This window comes from Orycteropus afer, unplaced genomic scaffold (assembly GCF_000298275.1).
Source record: "Orycteropus afer afer isolate SDZICR_OR568_19922 unplaced genomic scaffold, OryAfe1.0 scaffold00271, whole genome shotgun sequence".
NCBI classification, from domain to species: domain Eukaryota; kingdom Metazoa; phylum Chordata; class Mammalia; order Tubulidentata; family Orycteropodidae; genus Orycteropus; species Orycteropus afer.
The window spans coordinates 2,110,444-2,133,608 of record NW_006921858.1 but is presented as its reverse complement, the minus strand read 5'-3'; positions in this window follow the sequence as shown (position 1 = coordinate 2,133,608).

Below are 23,165 nucleotides of genomic sequence, written 5' to 3'. Positions count from 1 at the left end.
TTACCTTGCTCCAGGAGACCCGGTCCCTCTCGGGAGGGTAACAAAGGAAAGTGTTCAGTGCAGATCAGTGAGTAAGCACCAGCCCGCCTGTGCTTACCTTGCTCCCGGAGACTCGGTCCCTCTCGGGAGGGTAACAAGGGAGCCGTCTGAGCACTAGTTTATATAATGATTAATAATAAGCAAGATGACTATAAAAGAAAGAATGGATATAATTAGATCATGATATGTTTTGATAAAATCTTTTAGTATACATCCCAGCAACTGAAAAAGATAACAACTTTTTTCATAAGCTAAAAACAAAAAACCAAACCCACTGCCATCCAATCAATTCTGACTCATTGTGATCCCCCCATTAGGTTTCCAAAGCAGTAAATCTTTATGGAAGTAGATTGCCCCATCTTCCTTCCACAGAGCAGCTGATGGGTTTTAACTGCCAGCCTTCTGGTTAGCAGTCAGATGTCTTAGGCACTTTGCCACCAGAGCTCCTTATTCATAAACTGGTGGTGGTGGTTATTGGTGGTTATTTGCCATCAAGTCGGACCCAACTCACAGCGACCCCTCCTTGGGTTTCTGAGGCAGTATCACTACGGAAGATTGCCCCATCTTCCTTCTGAGGAGTGGCTGGTGGGTTTGAACCACCAGCCTTCTGGTTAGTAGTCAAGTGCTTTAGGCACTATACTACCAGAGCTCCTTATTCATAAATTAGGTAGTTTTAATTCTTTACTTTCACCAAAATTGAAGGAAATGCCAATTTACAAATTGTTAAAAAGTAGTCTGTGATGGTAGAGCTCTATATACTTTTTAGTGTTTAATTTAGAAGGAATTTAAATAACAGAGTGACACTGTTTAATGAAACTTTCCAATTCCCATCTACTCTTTTATGGGAGCAAGTTTTCTCAGTGATTAGGCAGATAAAAATGGAAAATAGGAATGGAATTGATGTCTCATTCTGGAAATATAGCAGTCATCTGGAGAACTATTTGAAGAAAAAAAAAAAAAAAAAGCCCTACTGATCTCATAAAGAATTGCAAGTCCAGTAAAATTTTACATTTTATATGTAACAATTATCAGAATTTGTAATATATTTTGACTAATTGTATACAAAGAATAATTATAATGGTTACTCACAGGAATAATTTAGACATGATTGTGTGAAATAAAATAGAATTATAATGTTAATATCTATATAGTTGTTGCAGAGAATATGATAGGAAGGGTGAATGAATGCCAGTTTGCCTAAAATAGTCCCAGTTTATGCTTTTTCCCCAGTTGTCCCATTTAGTTTAGCATTTATCCTGGATTTTTTTTCTTTTCTTTTCATGAAGTAGTATTAATAGTTGCATTAAAATAAGCTGGGATGGATTTGGTAGACTTCTATTTTGCACTTTGAGCTTTTGCCCTGGTCTTGTTTTCCCCTGCAAATAGTCACTTCCTTGGCTATGTGAATAGAACCTCAGGTGGTGCCATGGGTAAGGCATTTGGGTGCTAACCAAAAGGTCTGTGATTTGAACCTACTAGGTGCTCTGCAGTAGAAAGGTGAAGCAGTCTGCTTGGAAAACTGATGGGGCAGTTCTATTCTGTCCTATAGGGTTGCTATGAGTTGGAATCGAGTCAAAGCAGTGTTTTTTTTTTTTTTTTTTTTTTTGGCTATGTGAAATGCAGGTGCAGTGAGCCAAGTTTTCACTCTGATACATGCTCACCTTTGAGAGATGACTAGCCATGGCCCTTTCCTACCTTCCTGACACTAGCACTTCTCTCTCCTTTTTAGGAATGGAGCCTCGAGCCCTTAGCTGATTAAATGCTTTAAAGATAAACCTGTTTCTGAGGCAAAAATATAAATAAAACTTTGAATGGGGCACACTTTCCATGGTAAAAACCTTGTTCTTGCAAAATGAAGACTCTTATGCAGCAGAAATGCTCTTGGAAGATGTGGTGCACATATGATTAATAATTGTGTCCAAACAAACTGTGGCATTCTACTAATTGAAATAGAAGATCTAATTGTCAAAAATGAAATTATTTTTATTACATGAGCCATTAGAATACCTGAACTACAAAAAGTACTTGCTCATGAAAGAAAGCACCTTCCTGAATCTGCTGTCTGTCATGATTTGGAGTTTGTTGTTGCTGTTGTTATGTGCCGTCGAGTCGGCCCCAACTCATAGTGACCCCTCCTTGGGTTTCTGAGGCAGTATCACTACGGAAGTAGATCGCCCAACCTTCCTTCCGAGGAGTGGCTGGTGGGTTTGAACCGCCAGGCTTCTGGTTAGCAGTCAAGTGCCTTAGGCACTACGCTACCAGAGATGCTTGGTTTGGAGTTTAGAAATATTTAAATCTCTGAAGAACCACTTCATAAATCAACCAAACTATCCTACTATAGTGGGGTTCCTGGGTGGTGCAAACGATTAACACAATCAGCTGGTAACTGAAAGGTTGACAGTTCTAGCCCACCAAAAGGCACCTTGGATGAAAGGCCTGGTGATCTACTTCTGAAAAATCAGCATTGATTTTGGACTCTGTGGACCACAATTCTACTCTGACACACACGGGGTAGCCACAAGTCAGCACTGACTTGATGGCAACTGATTTTATCCTGATATGATATTGAACTTTTTTCTAAACGAGTTTCCAAATTTTGAATGTAGTTTGAGCAAAAAATATAAATGAATTTATATTTTCACCACACTGAAATTGAATGAAAGTTTAAGATTTTGCAGCACCTAAAATTGACACAACACTCTAAGAACTTATTAATGAAGACACTTTATTTGATAAGTTGTAAAAATAAAAAAAAAATGTTATAGCTTGTCAAAGTATTTGCCAAAGAAAGAGACTCTGAATCTGGCCACCACCCCTAATATTTGTGTTGTCTGGAACAAGAGTTCAAATATAGGATCACATAGTATATGTCTAAAATATTTAAGTTCTAAATCAAGGCAACGCACTTTTAGAGAAAGCGTTCTATAAAATGTTGACAAATAGACCTGGAAGGCCATGGTCTGAAAATGATGATCTGTGTTTGGGTGCAAAGATGCTGGCCATAAGCCACACAGTTGTGGAACTGGTGGTAAAACCATGTGGGCGAGGATTTGTGGGGTTCCCCCAGGTGCCTTCTTCAGTGAGGCCTCAGAGAGGGACACAAACTATGGGAGACATGGCCCTTGGCTCTATAGACTTTGATTGGTATGGTGGGGTACAACTGGAGGAGGGGCAGAGCAAGAGCCTTTGAAATGGGGACCTAGCGTAAGGTGTCCTTTTGTCTTTGTTAGGATGATCTTGTTCTCAGTGGAGGCAAGATTATAGTACTTGTGCTAATACTAAGGGTGAAATATTTGCAAATTTCAATACAAGAAAGATTGTGAATCCCCTTCGTACAGCAGAATTTCATCTGGGCTAACCAGCCACTTCAGCACCTGTAGATGGACTATTTTTTCAATTACAAATATTTTAGTTTACAGGAAAGAGTCAATGGATGGCTCAATTTTAAGTTTATTAAACATAACATCTCTTTAAAAGAAGATTTCAGACAATTTTACAAAAATAAAAATAATAACGTTAAAAACATATTTTCTTCAAGAAATACCAGTGATATGATATTAGAGAAAGATATGGTTAAGGTACTGATAAAAGTATATAACTATGTAAGGCTGGTGGTTCAAAGCCACTCCTTGGAAGGAAGTTTGGGCAATCTACTTCTGTAGTGATACTGCCTCGGAAACCCAAGGAGGGTTCACTATGTGTCACGTCTGACTCGATGGCATATAACAACAACAACATGTTCTAAGAATAGCTATGTTTTATGTTGTTCAAAAATGTTCATATATTTGATATAACAAAATTACATTTTATTTATCATTCGTCTCTATAGGAATGTGTAACCTTTATATTCTTGAGAGAATTTTTGTTTCAAAAATTATTTTTGAATGGAACTATTGTTTAGATCACTAAAGTAGTAAAACTAATTTACTGGTCAGTAGTGAATATTTCAAAATTGTATACTTTTTAATTATTTTTAGTAACTTCCTTTCATTCTCAAATATGTCCAAATTTTGCTTCTAAGGTGATCAGTATAGCATAAAACTCTTTTATTTTATGATAATAGTATGAGGAATAGTGGAATGAACAACCTCAGAGAGGAAAAAGGAACAATGCAACATTTTGTGGAAACTTTTAACTGTGATTTTTAAATGGATAATCAGTTACCCAATTGCTATAGTAATTAGATTCCATTGGATAGATTTAAAAGAGTGATATAGTAGTTTTATTTAAACTGACAATATTTATGACAGACTGAAAATTATACTGAAAACATTCCATGCTGACTTGAAATGAGTGAAAGGGTATATATATATTTAATTATTTTAAGGAATATGTAAGCAAATATTTTTTCAGACCATGACCTCAGTGACATATTGAAATGAAAAGAAGTTTAGTATGAGAGATGCCTAATATACTTGGTCACATTAAAGACAAAGATGGATCTCCACAGGGTGATCTATGTGGCTTTATTTATTTATTTATTTTTCTCTCTCTCTGTGGTATTGTAAACTTCAAGTTGGATGGAGGATGTGTATGTTCCTTTTCTCAACCTCCCACATCACTGACAGTCATCCTTTCAGTATGTAAAATAGCATATATTATTTTAAATGAGCTACTCCATGCAAAGTGTTTAGTTTAGTCAAAATCCGTGCTAATTTCAAAAGCATCTTGGAGTGTGGCAGTGATTCACATGGCTGAGTCAGAGCATGTTTTTTCTTTTTCCAGAGTCTGCTTTCACTACCTCACTCCTTTCTTCAGAAAATTCTGAGCAAAGCAGGTCTGGAAGCTGAGCATACGTCATCAAAGACATACAGGGTGATGTATTGCACTGATGAGGAAGCTTCTGCTGTGTTTCTGTTGTTGAGCAGTAAAACTGGCACACAGTGGAGTTCTTGAATTCTGAAAAAAACAGAGAAGGATTAAAGGCATATACTGGCTTCTCAGGAAAGCTGTTTTTTCCCCGAGTATTTTATTATTATTATTATTACTATTATTTTTTACTGTGATTTGGGTGAAAGTTTACAGAGCAAATTCACTTTCCACATAGCAATACACATACACTTTGTCTCATGATATTGACTACAATTTACCATAATGCAGTAGCTCCCCTCCCACTTCCTCCTCATAGTTACCTCTTCCCTGTGTCCATCCCTCCATGCACTCCTGCCCCCTGAGCTATGTCCTTGTGCATACACAGCTGTTCTATTCTCCCACGATTGTTGTCTCCAAGGAGTGTATCTACCTACTATAAATGCTCACCTCATATCCTTATCTTTTGTTTGGCTGGAAGCCACAGGTGTGGGTTCAATTCCAGACCTAAAGGGCAGCTAGGGGCCATAGTCTCAGTGGTTCCATTAGGCTCTATCAGACCAGCAAACCTGGTCCTCTTTTTTTTTTCCCAAATAATTTTGAGTTTTTCCACATGGTTCTCCCATTCTATCCAGGATCTCCTACATAGATTCCCCTCTGAGTGGTTGACAGTGGTAACTGGGCACCATCTAGTTCTGGTCTCATAGTCATATAGGCTGAAGATTGCATGTATACCAGTCACTTGGACTAATTGTTTCCATGAATCTTTGGTTTTCTTCATTCTTCTTTGCTCCAGACAAGGAGAGACCCATTGTTGCATTTAGATGGCTGCTTGCAAGATTTTAAAATCTCAGTCACTACTCATCAAAGTAGGATGTGGAACAATGTTTTTGTGTAGTATGCTATGCCAATTGAGCTTGGTATTCCTTGCGACTATGGTCCCAAGCCCACAGGTCCAACTACTCGCTCCCTCTGTTCCCTGAGTATTTTTGCTATTTCTATTTATGATCTAATATCTATTAAAGATAGTTTCTTCTATATGTAGTCATCAGATGTCCTCAGGTTCTATAGCTCTGTACCTAAGAACCATTCAGATTATCTATCAGTATTTTTGAAGTCAAAATGTTGTAAAGATGGAGTTATTTTAAATTGCTGGGGAATCTCATATGTAGTAGTTTAAATGGGAAAATATATGGGAACAGTATTCCAGGGCATTTTTTCATATCAGTATGCAGGAGTTCTCATAATAAATAGATGACTTCATGGTAATATGAGCCAGGGGGCCCAGATAAACATTATTTCTATTCCCATCACCTTTGACATCCTTTGAAACCCTGTGAAGTCTAAGGAATGTCAAGAAAAGCCCACTTGGCCTCCCTGAGAATGAGGAAGACCTTTGTGCTGCCCTTCCACGTTTCCTCCTTTCCCACACTGTCTTCTCTACAAGAGCAGAACAAGCACCATGAGACAGTGGTTCTATCAGTGCTCCTTTTCTTGACTTCCCACATCACTGACAGTCATCCTTTCAGTACATAAAATAGTACATATTATTTTAAGTGAGCTACTCCATGAAAAGTGCTTAGTATAGCACTTGGCATAGAGTAGATACTCAGGAAGTGTTAAATATTTATTTATTATTGCTTTCAGCTCACCAAATACTTGCACAGGCATAATCTCATTGGGTTGTTACTAATAGACTGAAACAGAGATGATGCTAAAACTGAGTCTCAGAGAGAGTAATCTGCCCAAGTTTACCCCAGCAGTAAGGGATTCACCTCCAGACTCATGCCTAGTTCTTGATTCAAAATCTCATTCTGTTTTCACTTTATTATTTTCTGAAATTGCTTTCTATTTGATTTCCGTATATGGAACTTAAAACCCAAAAACAAAACCATTGCCATCAATTCGATTCTGACTCAAAGTGACACTCTAGGACAAAGTAGAACTGCCCCATACGGTTTCCAAGGCTGTCAATCTTTGTAGAAGCAGACTGTAACATCTTTCTCCCATGGAGTGGTTGGTGGGTTTGAACTACCTGCCTTTCAGTTAGCAGCCAAATGCCCAATCACTGTACCACCAGAGCCCCTTAAAACTTTAAATTTGTAATTTGTTCCCGATCTGCAAAGAAAATTGATATAGATTAAATGATCTCCAAAGTTCCTTCTAATCTTGGAAATTTATGATTCTATTTCATTTATAACTCCTCCTAGTAGTCCCCATCTTGCATCCAACTCACACACAGACACACAAACACACCACAGCTCATATAGTAGTAAATACAATGTAAGTAGCAAACATTTGTTGAAGGGAATGGGCATAAATACCAATGGTAAATGGAATAATTCATCAGCTCAACCAGGTTTTCTTACTGCCTGTACAAAGAATAAAAAAGGATTTGTGCAAAGCTGGGACACCAGTTCTCCTATATAGATGTAGTAGGTATAATGCTAATCCCTCAGATCCTCAGGACAAACATGAATTGAATATACTGTAAGTTTCAAACTCTTTGCCTTCAAGATTTTTTCATACTCTTAAAATGTTTCCAGCACTCCCAAAGAGTATTTGTTTATGTGTGTTTTTTCCCTAAGGATATTTATAATGTTAGAAAATTTCACAATATTTATTTGTTAATTCATGTAAAATAATGATGATGATGAACCCATTGTGTGTTAACATAAAAAAAGATATTTTTACAAAAAATAATTATGTATCCCAAAACAAAAAAAGTTAATGATGAGAGTATTATTTACTCTACTCTAATCTCTGTCTGGCTCAAGAGAAGACAATTCAATTCTGTCATCTGATCCTGCATTTTCTCTGTTGAGATGTCTTGTCTTGGCTGAGGTATGTGAAGAAAACTTGACTTCACACAAACAAGTAGTTGAAAAAAAAAGAAGAATTTTAATAGCCTTTTCAGATAATTACAGATATTATTATTATTTTAGATTCTGCATCAAGAGGAAATTTCTTAAAGGTTAGTTACAGTATGGAACACAAATGAAGCTAGCTTTTCCGGTCCTAGTATATGGTGGGGAGCTCTGGGGGCGTAGTGCCTAAGGCATTTGACTGCTAACCAGAAGGCTGGTGGTTCAAACCTACCAGCCACTTCTTGGAAGGAAGGTTGGGCAATCTACTTCTGTAATGATACTGCCTCGGAAACCCAAGGAGGGGTCGCTATGAGTTGGATCCGACTTGACGGCAGTGAGTTTAGTATATGGCGGTGAATAATACAGTTTGGTGCAATTGCTTTGATTTGTGCTAAGGCTTCAGCAGTTTTACTCATCATTATTTTTTGCACTGCTGGTACAGATGCCAAAATAGTGACAAAGGAAAAAAACACCTTAGTATTATTATGAAAATAGTTTTGACATCTTGAATCTCTGCAATCCATACTTTAAGAACAGCTTCTATAAGGCATTTATTCAAAATCCCTCTTAAGGGGGAATTAATGGAGAGTGGTCAGATGAGGGAAGAAATTACATCAAACTTAATATAAGTGAAATTCTCACATGTGAACATGAATGAGACACATTGGATGGAAATAAATCTATTCATTAAGCAAAGAACTCAGGGAAAAATCTGGGTTTTTTTCCCCTCCCACATCTGCATGTTTAGTCTCATAGAGGCAGAACATCTGAATTTTTCCATTTCTATTTTCATACTCAATACCCTAGAGAAGCATCCCACATATCTAGGTCTGTCTTGCCATGACCAGATGAAAAAGAAACATTAGAATGTTAGTTATGAGCATGTAATAATTTACTAATTTGCTAAAAAGTCAGGAAACCTGATCCAATGAGCTAGGTGGTCCTGTTAATATTAGGGGATTAAGCCTGAAGGGCACTTTGCCAAAGCACAGCCTGCAGACTATTTCCTGCTTCCCAGATATCTTCTTCCAGACACCATAAGTTTTCCATATTTTTCAAAATTGGCCATTTATCCTTGTGGTAAGATATCACCCTCTCACATGTCTGTTCACTCTTAGAGGCTGTTTCTATTTAGTAACAAAGAGCCTGAAGTTATTTTTACATCACAGGATAATTTTATAGCTGTAAATGTCAAATGAACATAATACTGTTTTATTTGCTGACAAGGTGTGGGATCATTAAAGAATATTCCTATTTTACTAGCTCATACTGTGCTCTGCTTAGCAAATACAAGCAGAGTGCACTTAAGCAATGCTATTTGCTCACGACTACTCCAGCCCACAGCCATGCCTACAATTCTTCAGCGGGTGTTTGCATTAGAAGTCAGGAGATTTGAGCTTTAGACCTGGCTGGGCCTCTGTGTTATTTGTAAAAAGATGGTGTTGGGGATAATTATCATAGCCCTTTTCTATTCCTACATCCCTTAATTCTCTGACCATGTTTTGAGGGTGACCCATGTGCAGCCCTGGGCTGGGGACTGCTGTCTCTCACTGTCCTGGGCTTTGGTGGGGCCCCTACATACCCTAGGTGGGAGGTGGAGTCACACACTTCCTAGGTTGGAGACAAATTGGAAGCCACCAGGTGTTAGAAGACAGATTAGTGGTTCCTGAAGGTAAGGTCAGGAGCTCTGGGGGCATAGTGCCTAAGGTATTTGACTGCTAACCAGAAGGCTGGTGGTTCAAATCCACCAGCCACTTCTCGGAAGGAAGACTGGGCAGTCTACTTCTGTAGTGATACTGCCTTGGAAACCCAAGGAGGGGTTGCTATGAGTTGTGTCTGACTCAGTGGCAGTGGATAAAGGTAAGGTCAGTTACTTCAGAAGTAATAGACATCTAAGAAAGCATTGCAAAAGGGATGATTTGCAGAAAAACAGAATTGTCTTTGTCTCATTATTGTGTGACAGGAACAAGTCTCCCGTATGAATAAATTATTGTTTGTGCACACATTCCAGCTTATTATTCTATTAAAATTATTAGAGAAAGTATTCTCCTCCAGTAGTTAGGAGCTTTTGGGTATGTTTGAAATCACAATTCATAGGGGCCTATGACAGTTAAAGTAGAAATATTCACACAAATATTTCAGTACTCCTCACAACAGAATTATCTCTTAAACCAAAGTAACAAGAACAAGATCCAGTGGCAAGAGATAGAGGGTTAGGGGATAGTTCCAAGAAGGCTTGACTGGGTAGAGAAGAAAGATGTACCTAATCAACTGTATCATCACATTCAAGGAGAGAATGTAACAGTGACCTACATGGAGTCTAGGAAAGGTAAAACAAAAAGTAAGAATTTGGCACTTGTTCTGGTTACCTAGTACCGCTCTGACAAGAATATACCACAAACGGGATGGCATTAACAAACAGGAGTTTATTCTCTTACAGTTTAGGAGGATGGAAGTCTGAGTTCAAAGTGCCAGCTCTAGGGGCTGGGTGAAAGTCCCTTGGGCTTCGGCTCTACCTCTTGCTTCTGGCCCACTGGAGCTGGAAGTCTTTCTTTACTCAGACAGCTCCTGGCTGCTGAGGCTAACACAGGTCCTAAGCCCAAGGCTGACAAATAAAATGGCACAGTCCCACCAAACAACATGGCAGGACACTAGTTCAAGTCCAGGGACAGTCTTAAGATTGGCAGGAAAAATGGCAGGCTGCTGAATGAAGACTTAGCTATATTCAGGGTCCATGCATGCCAAAAAGTTGGAGAGAACTTTCTTCTTATATACTGGATGCAGACCATATCCCTAAGACAGCTACTCAGCTGCTCCAGTAGATTCCACCATGGAATTGATTACCAATCTCACCAGGGGATATAATTATATTCAGCTGCCCAGCCACTCAAAACCAGGTCCAGCCAAGTTGACACATAACCTTAACTACCACAGATTCCTCTCCTCTCTCAAGATCCCCATTGTCCCACATTTCTGTGAACATTTGCACTATCTACATAGCCAATGGATATGGATTGATAGCTTTTGTTTTAATTTATGTTTCTCCAATTACTAATGCATTTGAACATTCTTCATTTTGGGGTTTTATATGACTAGGGAAAAAGTCCTATTGATTATGCACTTGCTTTTCTGAGTTTCTCTGCCCACCAAACAACATAATGATCATTTGATCAGTTTCCTAAGTATCTTGATAATAGGAAGTGTGTACCCTGGAAAGCAGACTTGGAGGCTTTTATCTAAAAAGTCATAGAAATTTCCAAACCAAACCAGTTGCTGTTGGGTTGATTCCAACTCATGATAGCCTCACTGCAAATTAGTAAGTGTATTTTCAGTTTCATGGTTCAGTCTTTTGTGAGTTTGGTTAACTTAAACTAGTTTTTGGAATTTCAAATGTCATGGATACCTATTAAGATTGCCCTTACACACTGCTTTTATTAGAATTTTCTCTTCCCTTTTCCATGTACTACAACATGATTCATCATATTCTCTATAATGCATATACATCAATATAGATAGTGAGGTTTGCATGTATCTCTGTATTAATGAGTATGTGTGTATTTGGGTGTATCTCTCTGTGGGTATGTGTGTGTGTGGGTGACACAGAGAGAGAGAGAGAGATTGGCTAGTAAAATATGACTAAGGAAGAGATGTCTCCTCAAAGTAGAGTTGGCCTTAATTATGTAGATGGAGTAAAGCTTTTGTGACCTTCATTTGCTGATGTGGCACAAATCAAAATGAGAAGAAACAGCTGCAAGCATCCATTGATAATTGCAACATGGAATGTATGAAGAAAGAATCCAGGAAAATTGGAAATCATAAAAAATGAAATGGAATGCATAAAGGTCAATATCCTAGGCATTACTGAGTTGAAATGGACTGGAGTTGGCTATTTTGAATCAGACAATCATATGGTCTACTATGCTATGAATGACAAATAGAAGAAGAATGGCATTTCTTTATCACCAAAAAGAATATTTCAAGATTTTTTGTGAAATACAGTGCTGTCAGTGATAGGATAATATCCATATGCCTACAAGAAAGGCCATTATTCAAATTTATGCATCAACCAGTAATGCAAAACATGAAGAAACTGAAGATTTTCATCAACTTATGCACTCTGAAATTAATCAAATATGCAACCAAGATGCATTGATAATTACTGGTGATTGGAATGCAAAAGCTGGAGATGAAGAATAAGTACTGGTAGCTGGAAAATATGGCCTTGGTAACAGAAACAATGCTGGAGATCACATGATAGAATTTTGCAAGACCAAAGACTTACTTGTTGCAAATACCTGTCTTCAACAAAATAGGGAAAAGTTCAATATCATCAGTAAGAACAAGGACAGAGGCAAGAGCCAAAGTACAACCTAGAGTATATCCTACCTGAATTTGGAGATAATCTCAAGAATAAATTTGATGCATTGAACACTAGTGACCAAAGACCAGATGAGTTGTGGGATGACATCAAGGATAACATACACTGGAGAGCAAAAGGTCATAAGAAAGACCAAAAGGAACATTTGTAGAAACTCTGATACTTGTTCTTAAATGTAGAGTAGCTAAAACAAATGGAAGAAATGATGATGTCAAAGAGCTGAACAAAAGATTTCAAAGGGTAGCTGGAGAAGATAAAGTAAAGTATTATAATGAAATGTGTAAACACATGGAGTTAGAAAACCAAAAGGGAAAAATACACTTAGCATCTCTGAAGCTGAAATAACTAAAGAAAAAAATTCAAGTCTTGAGTTGCAATATTGAAGGAGTCTATGGGTAAAATATTGGACAATACAGGAAGCATCAAAAGAAGATTGAAGGAATACACATAATCACTATACCAAAAAGAATTGGTCGACCTTCAACATTTCAGGAGGTAGCATATTATCAATAACTGATGATATTGAAAGCAGAAATCAAAGCTGCACTTTAGGCATTTAGTGAAAAATTACTCTCCAGGAATTGACAAAATACCAGTTGAGATGTTTCAAATGATGTATGTAATGATGGAAGTGCTCTTGCATTTATGCAAAGAAATCTGGAAAACAGCTATGTGGCTGACTGACTAGAAGAGATTCATAATTGTGCCCATTCTAAAGAAAGATGATCCAACAGAATGTGGAAATTACTAAACAATGTCATTAATAGCATAAAAAAAACCTCACTACCATTGAGTCCAATCCAACTCATAGTGACCCCTCCTTGGGTTTCTGAGGCAGTATCACTATGGAAGTAGATTGCCCAACCTTCCTTCTGGAGAGTGGCTGGTGGGTTTGAACCACCAGCCTTCTGGTTAGCAGCTGAATGCCTTAGGCAGTAAACTTTTGCTGATGATAATAAAAAATATAGCTGTAGCAATACATCAACAAGGAACAGCCAGAAATTCAAGCAAGATGCAGAAGAGGATGTAGAATGAGGTATATCACTGTTTGATGGATCTTGGCTGGAAGCAGAGAATATCAGAAAGATATTTACCTCTGTTTTACTGAAAGGCACTTCATTGTGTAAATCATAATGAATTCTGGGTAACATTTGCAAAGAACGGGAATTCCAGAACACTTAATTGTGTTCATGCAGAACCTGTACGTAGACCAAGAGGCAGTTGTTCAAATAGAAAAAGAGGATACTATGTGGTTGAAGATCAGAAAAGGTGTGTGTTGGGGTTGTATCGTTTCACCATATTTATTCAATCTGTATGCTTGGCAAATAGTCTGAAAAGCTGGACTGTATAAAGAAGAACACAGCATCAGTATTAGAGGAAGACTCACTGGCAATCTATAATATGTAGATGACACTACTTTGCTTGCTGAAAGTAAACAGGACTGATAGCACTGATTGAGGAAGATCAAAGCCCTCAGTATGGATTACATCTCAATATAAAGCAAACAAAAATCCTCATAAATGGACCAATTAGTAACATCATTATAAACAGTGAAAATATTGAAGTTGTCAAGGATTTCATTTTATTGGCTCTACAGTCATGTCCATGGAAGCAGCAGTCAGGAAATCAAATGACATATTGCATTGGGCAAATCTGCTACAAAAGGCCTCTTTAAAGTGTTAAAAAACCAAGATATCATCTTGAAGACTAAGGCATGCCTGACCCAAGCCATGGTATTTTCCATCGCCTCATAAGCATGGGAAAGTTAGACAACGAATAAAGAAGACTGAAGAATAATTGATACCTTTGAAATATGGTGTTGATGAAGAATATCAAGTGTGTCATGGACTGCCAGAAGAATGAACAAATCTGTCTTGGAGGAAGTAAAGCCAGGATGTTCCTTAGAATGGAAGATGGTGATACTTTGTCTCACGTACTTGGGACATGTTATCAGGACAGACCAGTCTCAGGAGAAGGACATTATACTTGATAAAGTAAAGGGTCAATGAAAAAGAGGAAGACCCTCAATGAGAATTAAGCTGTGGCCTCAAACATAGCGAAGATTGTGAGGACAGCATAGTACTGCTCAGTGTTTCCTTCTGTTGTTCTTAGGGTTGCTATGAGTTGGAATCAACTTGAGTGCACCTAAATATCAACAACAACGATTCATAATATACACTCAGGTGAGATACTTAGCCTTTGAAAGCCTCTAATCAGAAGTCCCATACTGTAGAAGTGACTGCTTTAAGACATTTGAGGATTTCAGCTGTCATGATCTCTTATCAGTGCTGGCAAAGTTGTTACATAGGATAATGGATCATTGGTAAATAAGTGATGTTGAAGATACTGGATTGGCTAGAAATGTGATGCAGGCAGACTATAAAAACCTAGTGAGTGAGCAGCTTATACTCTTTAGAATGGGGCTGTAGACTAAGAATTCTGAGGAGTCTTCTTTTAGCTACTTAGCTTGCATCCTAGAAGGAGAGAGAGCAGAGATACCATAAAGCTTAAAGAATAGATCATGACTGTTTTTATGTGTACATGATAATAGAAGTTCACATTTCTTTTTGAGATTTAATTTCATTAAAATAAGGTTATGGAGGTTGTTGTTGTTGTTGTTAGGTGTCATTGAGTGGCTCTGACTCATAGTGACCCTATGCACAACAGATCAAAATACTGCCCAGTCTTGCCGCAGTCGCACAATCCTTGCTATACTTGAGCCCATTGTTGCAGCCACTGTATCAATCCATGTTAGTGAGGGCCTTCCCCTTTTTCACTGACCCTCCACTTTACCAAGCATAATATCCTTCTCCAGGGAATGGTCCCTTCTGACAACATGACAAAGTAGGTGAGACGAAGTCTGGCCCTTCTCACTTCCAAAGAGCATTCTAGCTGCACTTCCTCCAGGATGGATTTGTTAGTTCTTCTGGCAGTCTATGGTACTTTCAGTGTTCTTCACTACCACCACAACTCAAAGGCATCAACTCTTCTTCGGTCTTACTTATTCATTGTCCACATTTCACATGCATATGAGGTGATTGAAAATACTGTGACTTGGGTTAGGTAGGTGCACCTTAGTCTTCAAAGAACCATGTTTGCTCTCCAGCACTTTAAAGAGGTCTTTTGCAGCACATTTGCTGAGTGCAATACAATGTCTGATTTCTTGACTGCTTCCATGGGTGTTGATTGTGGAACCAAGTAATATGAAATCTTTGACAACTTCAAACTTTTCTCCATTTATCATGATGCTGCTTATTGGTCCAATTGTGAGGATTTTTCCTTATGTTGAGGTGTAATCCATACTACAGAGTGTAGTCTTCAATCTTCATCAGTATGTGCTTCAAGTCATCTTCACTTTCAGCAAGCAAAGTTGCGTATTCTGCATATTGCAAGTTGTTAATGAGTCTTCTTTCAAACCTGATGCTGTATTCTTCTTCATATAGCCCAGCTTCTCAGATTATTTGCTCAGCATACAGATTGAATAAGTATGGTGAAAGGATACAACCCTTACGCCCTCCCTTCCTGATTTTAAACCTTGCAATATCCTCTTGTTCCGTTCAAACAACAGCCTCTTTGTCTATGTACGGGTCCCTCACGAGCACAATTAAGTGTTCTGGAATTCCCATTCTTCTCAATGTTATCCATAATGTGTTATGACCCAAACAATTGAATGCTTTTGCATAGTCAATAAAACAGAAGTAAACATCTTTCTGGTGGTATTCTTTGTTTTCAGCCAAGATAACATCTGACATCAGTAATGATATCCTTATTCCATATCTTCTTCTGAATCCAGCTGCATTTCTGGAAGTTCTCTGTCAATATATTGCTGCAACTGTTTTTGAATTATCTTCAGCAAGCTTTTACTTGCATGTGATATTCATAATACTGTTTGATCATTTCCACATTCTGTTGGATCACCTTTCTTTAGAATGGGCACAAATATGGATCTCTTTGTCAGTAGGCCAAGCAGCTATCTTCCAAATCTCTTGGCATAGATGAGTAAGTGCCTCCAGCACCTGTAGAGGAGAAGTTCTGGATAGGCCTCACCTATTTCTAACCATCAGAGGCTTTCAAGCACTGTTAAAAAGAGTATAATAATTATAAGCAATCAGATTGGCTTAAATCAGTTTACAACACCATTTTCCTATAACATAACTCTATCTTCTGGTCATAATTGAAGAGCCAAACCCTTAGATCTTGTTCAAAGAGATAGATGTAGGTAGTGAGATTAGTGGACATCTGAGTACCTGGATGCTAACCTACAAAATTGGTGGCCATTTTCTACCACGTGAACTAGGAAACTCAAAGCTGCTCTCAGTGATAGCAAAGAATGGAGATGTGCAGAGAGAAGGACATTTAGGTTTGCTTACATCCTCCTATTCCTGGTTCCATTCCCAAGAACATAATATGTTGCTGTGCTTGAATTTCGTGGAGGTATTCCAGTATCCTTCCAAAGGGTTTCTCTTTTTACTTAGCTACTTTGAATTGGATTTCAAGGATGGATCCTAATAGTATAAGATCCACTCTGGAATCTCTGACTAAATCTGGGTGTGCACCTGCAAAAACAAGAAGAGAATTTGGGTCATTGGTGACCTTACTTATGCATACCACCCAGTCAATCAGTCACTCACTTTCCATCTCTGACACCTCTCACTTCTTTTACCTTTGAAAATGTCCTGAAGTTCCTCAGTAGGAGCAGGAGTGTGAACATAATAACCTGACAACTGTAGTGTCAGGACTCCAATACAATGACAAAGAAGAAAGGAAACAGAGCTCAGGGATGCTAGCATTTGAATTTGATGAGGCCTGGGAATAGTCTTTAGAATGTTATGTTGGGAGACAATGAGTCAGTTTGTTAGACAGGACTAACATTCCTTTTCCTATATGAGAGGATTATTTTACTTTTTCTTTGGCTAGTGTTTGTTTTCCTTCTATTATTTCCACTCGAACTCTTTGAACCTATTTTAAGTAGCCATGCTGACCCTGATAAACATACCAGCATTTTATTCTGTCTCTAAATTCTTCTTTATAGATAATAGAGGTTTCTGTTTCCCCCATAACACCTCTGCCTTGTCCTTACAGTTAAGTGCATGTCATATCAGAATGCCTCTGGGTTGGTAACTGTCCATTAAAATCTCCCTCCTTGTTCCCATAGTCAAGGCCCTGATAAGCTTTTGTTTGCTCTGGAGCTCACCCCTGGCTTTGGCCACCAGGGTCCCATTTCATGCAACAATAACTTTTACCTGAGGCACTTTTTTGCTTTATGAAAGTTTTCTTGTGCCTTAAAAAAAAAAAAAAAAAAAAAAAAAACCAAACTCACTGCTATGGAGTCATTTTCGACTTATAGTAACCCCTTCTTGGATTTCCAAGGCAGTGTCTTCACAGAAGTAGATTGCCCAGTCTTCCTCCCGAGGAGTGGCTGGTTAGCAGTCAAATGCTTTAGGCGCTATGCCACCATGTCCCTTTCTTTATCTTGTGGTTCACTCTATGGCCAGATGGAACCTTCAATTAGGATCTTGGGCACCACATTTCTTATTGGCAAGACTATGAGATAACCAACCTCCTCATAGACTGTGCACATTCCTTACCTCCACTAGAATGACAGTTCCCATGATGGTTATTCTCCACTTTGGGATGCAGAGGGAAAAGGTAACTCTAGGGGGACCATGAACACTTAAAAAACATCCACTATAAACACCACTCTGCAAAAGACCTTGTTAAAGTGTTAAGGAGCAAAGAAATCACTTTGAAGACTAAGGTGTGCCTAACCCAAGCTATGGGAACTCTGGTGGAATAGTGCCTAAGGCATTTGACTGCTAACCAGAAGGCTGGTGGTTCAAACCTACCAGCCACTCCTCAGAAGGAAGACTGGGCAATCTCCTTCTGTAGAGATACCAGTCTCAGAAACCCAAGGAGGGGTCCTTATGAGTTGGAATTGACTCCATGGCAGTGAGTTTTTTTTTTTTTTTGTAACCCAGGCATGGTATTTTCTATCATCTCATATGCGTGTGAAAGCTGGACACTGAATAAGGAAGACCAAAGAAGAAGTGATGCCTTTGAATTATGGTATTGGCAGAAAATACTGAAAACATGAACTGGTAGAAGAATGAACAAATTTTCCTGAAAGAAGTGCATCCGGGATGCTACCTACAAGCAAGAATGGCTGGACTTTGTCTCACCTACTTTGGTCATGTTGTCAGAAGTGACCAGTCCCTGGAGAGGATGTAACACACGGAAATAGAGGGTTAGTGAAAAAGAGGAAGACCCTCAACAAGATGGATTGACACAGTGGCTGCAATGATGGGCTCAAGCATAGCAAGGGTTGTGAGGATGGTGTAGGACCAGGCAGTGTTTTGTTCTGTTGTACATAGGGTTGCTGGGAGTCAGAGCTGACTCAATGACACCTAGCAATAATAACTACAACAAATACCACTCACTGGGGATCCTGCTTTTCAAAGTGAATTCCTGCCGCAAGGCAGAAAACTATTGTGTGCCATTCTCGGATATTTGAGCCTTATACCCTTTATCTCCAGGAATCCTACACTTTCACTCTCTGAGTACATTACTTCAGTGTTTGTTTTTCCCTCATGTGTGTGGCCCCATTGGTTCCTGTGTGGTATAGGGAGGACACTGAGGGCAGTGACAGAGTACCAGCTTCAGTTCAAATCTTGTTCTGCTGCTTTCAAGAAATATAATGATGCCCAAGTTTTTTTCACCTCTCTCAGTTTTATCATTTGTAATGGGGATATTAAGTTTCTTGCAGTAGTGTTGTGAGAATTAAATGAGAATTAAAGTACTTCGAGCAGTGCTTGGTACATATTAAGTATTCAAAAGTGCTAGCTATAATAATTATTATTTTATCCCATGCTGCTGTCTACTTCCTTGGTTATCAGGTGAGGTGAATCAGAATCTTCTGTGCCAGAAAAATGGCAATGCCTGACCTAGTTTAAGCCACATAGACAGACAATAGGAGCAATAAGAGTTTACTCACATCAACTCAACCAGAAATAATTTCTCTTTGTCAAATCTGACAGCATTAATGTCTATGTGTCATGTACTTGTCATTTTTATATCGTTCCTCATACTGTGTTGTATGAGGGCAGGGACCACAGGGCACACACCTTTGTATTCCTCATATTGTGTTGTGCCAGAGTAGTCCTTTGCTCATAGTGGGAGTTAGTACATGTCTGTGTGATGAATGAATTTGTAGCTGCAGATTTAAGTGGTGTGTTCCCTCTAGTAACAAATATGCTAACTGTATGAGAAAACCCTGATTCCACCATTTTAAACAATAATACACTGCCTTCGAGTTGATTCTGACTCATAGCGACCCCCACTCATTTTTTGAGGAGGTAAATCTTTACGGAAGTAGATTGCCTAGTCTTGCTTCTGTGGTTTTAAATAATAAGGAAGATTTATTATCTCAGATATGAGAATTCCTGAAGTGGGGAAATTAGAAACCAATTAGGTTTTAGGTTTGCAAACACCTAAAAAACCAAACTCACTGGTATCGAGTTGATTTCAACTCATAATGACCCCCTTTGAGTTTCCAAGGCTCTAGATCTTTATTGAAGAAGACTGCCTCATCTTTCTTCTGTAGAGTGACTGGTGGGAATGAAACACCAAACGTTTTTAGTTAGCAGCCAAATACCTTAACCACCACACCACCAAAGCTCCTTATTAGAAAACCAGTTGCCATCATTTGATTACAACTCTTGGAGACTCCATGTGTGTCACAGTAGAATTGTGATCAATAGGGTTTTCAATGGCTGATATTTTTGGAAGTAGATCACCAAGCCTGTCTTCTGGGATGCCTTTGAGTAGACTTGAACCTCCAGCCTTTGGATTAACAGCTGAGCATGTTAACTGTTTGCACCACCCTGGGACTCCAAGGTGACTAGAAAAGTTAGTTAATTCAGTGCTTCAGTGATGTCACCAAGGATGCTGGTTCTTTGATGTTTCTGCTCAGCAATTCTACTTTACCCTTGGTTGCTCCTCTCATGGTTATATGATGGCTTCAGTAGTTCCAGGCTTTTCATGCAGACCTAATGGCATATAGAAGGAGAAAAGGAGATTCTCTTCCTGTGTGTGTCTTTATTAGGATAATAAAATCTTTCTCTAAAGCCTCTTGTTGTCTGTCTTCCCATGTTATCAGCCAGAGTTGTACCACAAGCTCAAATCTAAACAAACTATCAGCAACAGGAATTGGGTGATGATAATTGGGTTCATTAAGCATATGGGTTGTGGGGAAATATGGACTAACCAAACAAAACTGGGATTCTGTAGAAGGAGGACAGGGTGGGAAGTAGATATTGTGGAGATGTCTCTACACCAACCATAAGCACAATGTTAGGAAAATTGTTTTATTTGCTTTTAAACAAATAATTATTTTGTGCCTAATTATCAGGCACTGGGATAGACATTGTAGATTAAATTGTGAGCAAAGTTAGACATGATTTTTGTTCTTATATAGTGTAGTGGGGAGAGCAGATGTTAGTCAAGCAATTTCACTATATATTCCATGAGAGGTTATATCAGAGGAATAAGACCTAGGCTGTGAAGTTAGGAACTTTTTTTCTTAATGAGAGAACTTTTTCTTTTTTAAATAATTTTTATTGTGATTTGGGTGAAAGTTTACAGAGCAAATTCACTTTCCATGCAGCAGCTCACATAGCCATTGTCTCATGACATTGACTGTGATTTCCCACAATGAAACAGCTCCCCTCTCACTTCCTCCACATCGACATCTTCCCATGTCCTTCCCTCTTGTCCCCTGAGCTGTCTTCCTGTGCATACACAGCCCTTCTATTCTCCCATGACTGATCTCTCCAAGAGTGTATCTACCTAATGTAAATAAATGTTCAGCTCATATGCTTGTCTTGTCTGGCTGGAAGCCACAGGAGTGGGTTCGATTCCAGACCTGAAGAGTAGCTAGGGACCATAGTCTCAATGGTTCCATCAGCCTCTATCAGACCAGCAAACCTGGTCCTTTTTTTTTTTTTTTGGTAATGATTTTGAGTTTTGTTTCACATGTTCTCCCATTTTATCCAGGATCTCCTACATAGATCCCCCTCTGAATGGTTGACTAGTTCTTCTGGTCTCATGGTTGTATAGGCTGAGGATTATTATATGTACAAGCCCCTTGGACTAATTGTTTCCATGTGTCTTTAGTTTTCTTCATTCTTCTTTGCTCTGTATGAGGAGAGAACCATCATCGCATTTAGATGGCTGCTTGCAAACTTTTAAGATTCCAGTCACTACTTGCCAAAGTAGGATGTGGAACAATGTTTTTGTGTAGTATTTTATGCCAATTGAGCTTGATGTCCCCTGCCACTATGGTCCCAAGGCCACAGGTCCAACTACTTACTCTTTCTGGGTAGCTGACTGTGGCCAAGAAGTGACTATGATCTTGTCACTTGTCAGCTCTATTATACACCTTGAAATTCTTACAGAACATACAAATACACTTGTAGAAACATTGTCTTCCAACACTACACATGGTCATGGGCACACTACCCCCTGCATAGACGTACCTAATAGTTCAGCCTGTCCACCTGTATATCAATGTTTGCCTTCACTGACAATGCCGTACTGTATGTGCAAAAGGGTTCATCTTTGTTGTCTGTACCTCCCAAGTATCTCTCTATGTCTTCTTCTTTTTTATTTTTTAATTTTTATTGTGATTTGGGTGAAAGTTTACAAACCAAATTCATTTTCCATACAGCAGTTCATACACATTTTGTTTCATGACATTGACTGCAATTCCCCACAGTGTGATAGCTCTCTTCCCACTTCCTCCCCATAGTTACCTCTTCCCTGTGTCCTCCTCTCTCAATCACTCCCCACCCCCAGCCAGTTATCTCCCTGTGCAAACACTGTCCTTCCAGTTAATTAGTTTTACAAATATTCAAATGTCTCTTAGGTACTATGTTCACAGTTCTAGATACTAAGGATACAATTTTAGTTCAGCCTTAATAGAGCTTACATTCTTGTCAGACTATAAATATGCAAAGTAATAAATATAAAATATCAAGTAAGTACTATGAGTAAAATAAAACATAGTAAAGAGATAGACAGTGATTTAGATAAGATGGAGATTGGTAAGGTCTGTGTCAACTTGTCTGGGCTATGATTCTAAGTTGTTTAGCAGTTATGATGCAGTTATTACCCATGATGAGATCTTATATAATGTAATCATCTCCATGATGAAACCTGCTATGAGTAGTTAATTAGTTGAAAAGGAGTTTCTTTCAGGGTGTAGTCTGCTTCAAGTATATATAGAAAAGTTCTGGGAAATGTCTCTGGATTTTTGTTCAGCATCCTGCATCTGGCTCATCATTCATCTGGACTTCAACCAATGACCTGCCATATTGCCTGTTGATCTTGGAATCTTTGCCTTCACAGCCTGTGAACCAATAGCCTGCCATTTTACCGGCTGATCTTGGATTTGTCAGGCTCTGAAGCCAGCAGCCTGCTGTGGTGCCTGCTGAACTTGGGTTCATCAGTTCCTACAGCTGTGCAAGTCAGAAGAAGCCTCCAGCTTGACATTTGATCCATGGACTTGGGTTTGCCAGTCTCTAAAACTCTATGAGCCATTTCCTTGAGATAAATCTCTCTCTCTCCTTCACCAGTTTTCCATCTCTGGAGAACCTGACCTGAGACAGATGGTCAAGAAAGATCTCTCTGAGGAAGTGACTTTTGAGCAGAGAACTAAAGATGAACAAACTGAAGCCCAGAGATGTGAAGTAAATTGTCAGCTGTGAACTGATAAAGTTGGAATTTCAACTTTAACTATAATCCGGTACTTTCACTACAATAAATAAAATTTAAAAGTTATCCTCCTACCACATGTGCACAGAATGGCTAAAATGAAAGGGACTAACAACACCAAATGTGGTGAGGATGTAGAGTAACCAGAATCTCATACAATGCTGGTGGAAATGTAAATTGGTGCAGCCACTTTGTAATATCACAACCAATATCACAATAAATGGAGAAAATATTGAAGATGTCAGGGATTTCATTTTACTTGGATGCACAATCAACACCCATGGAAGCAGCAGTCAAGAAAT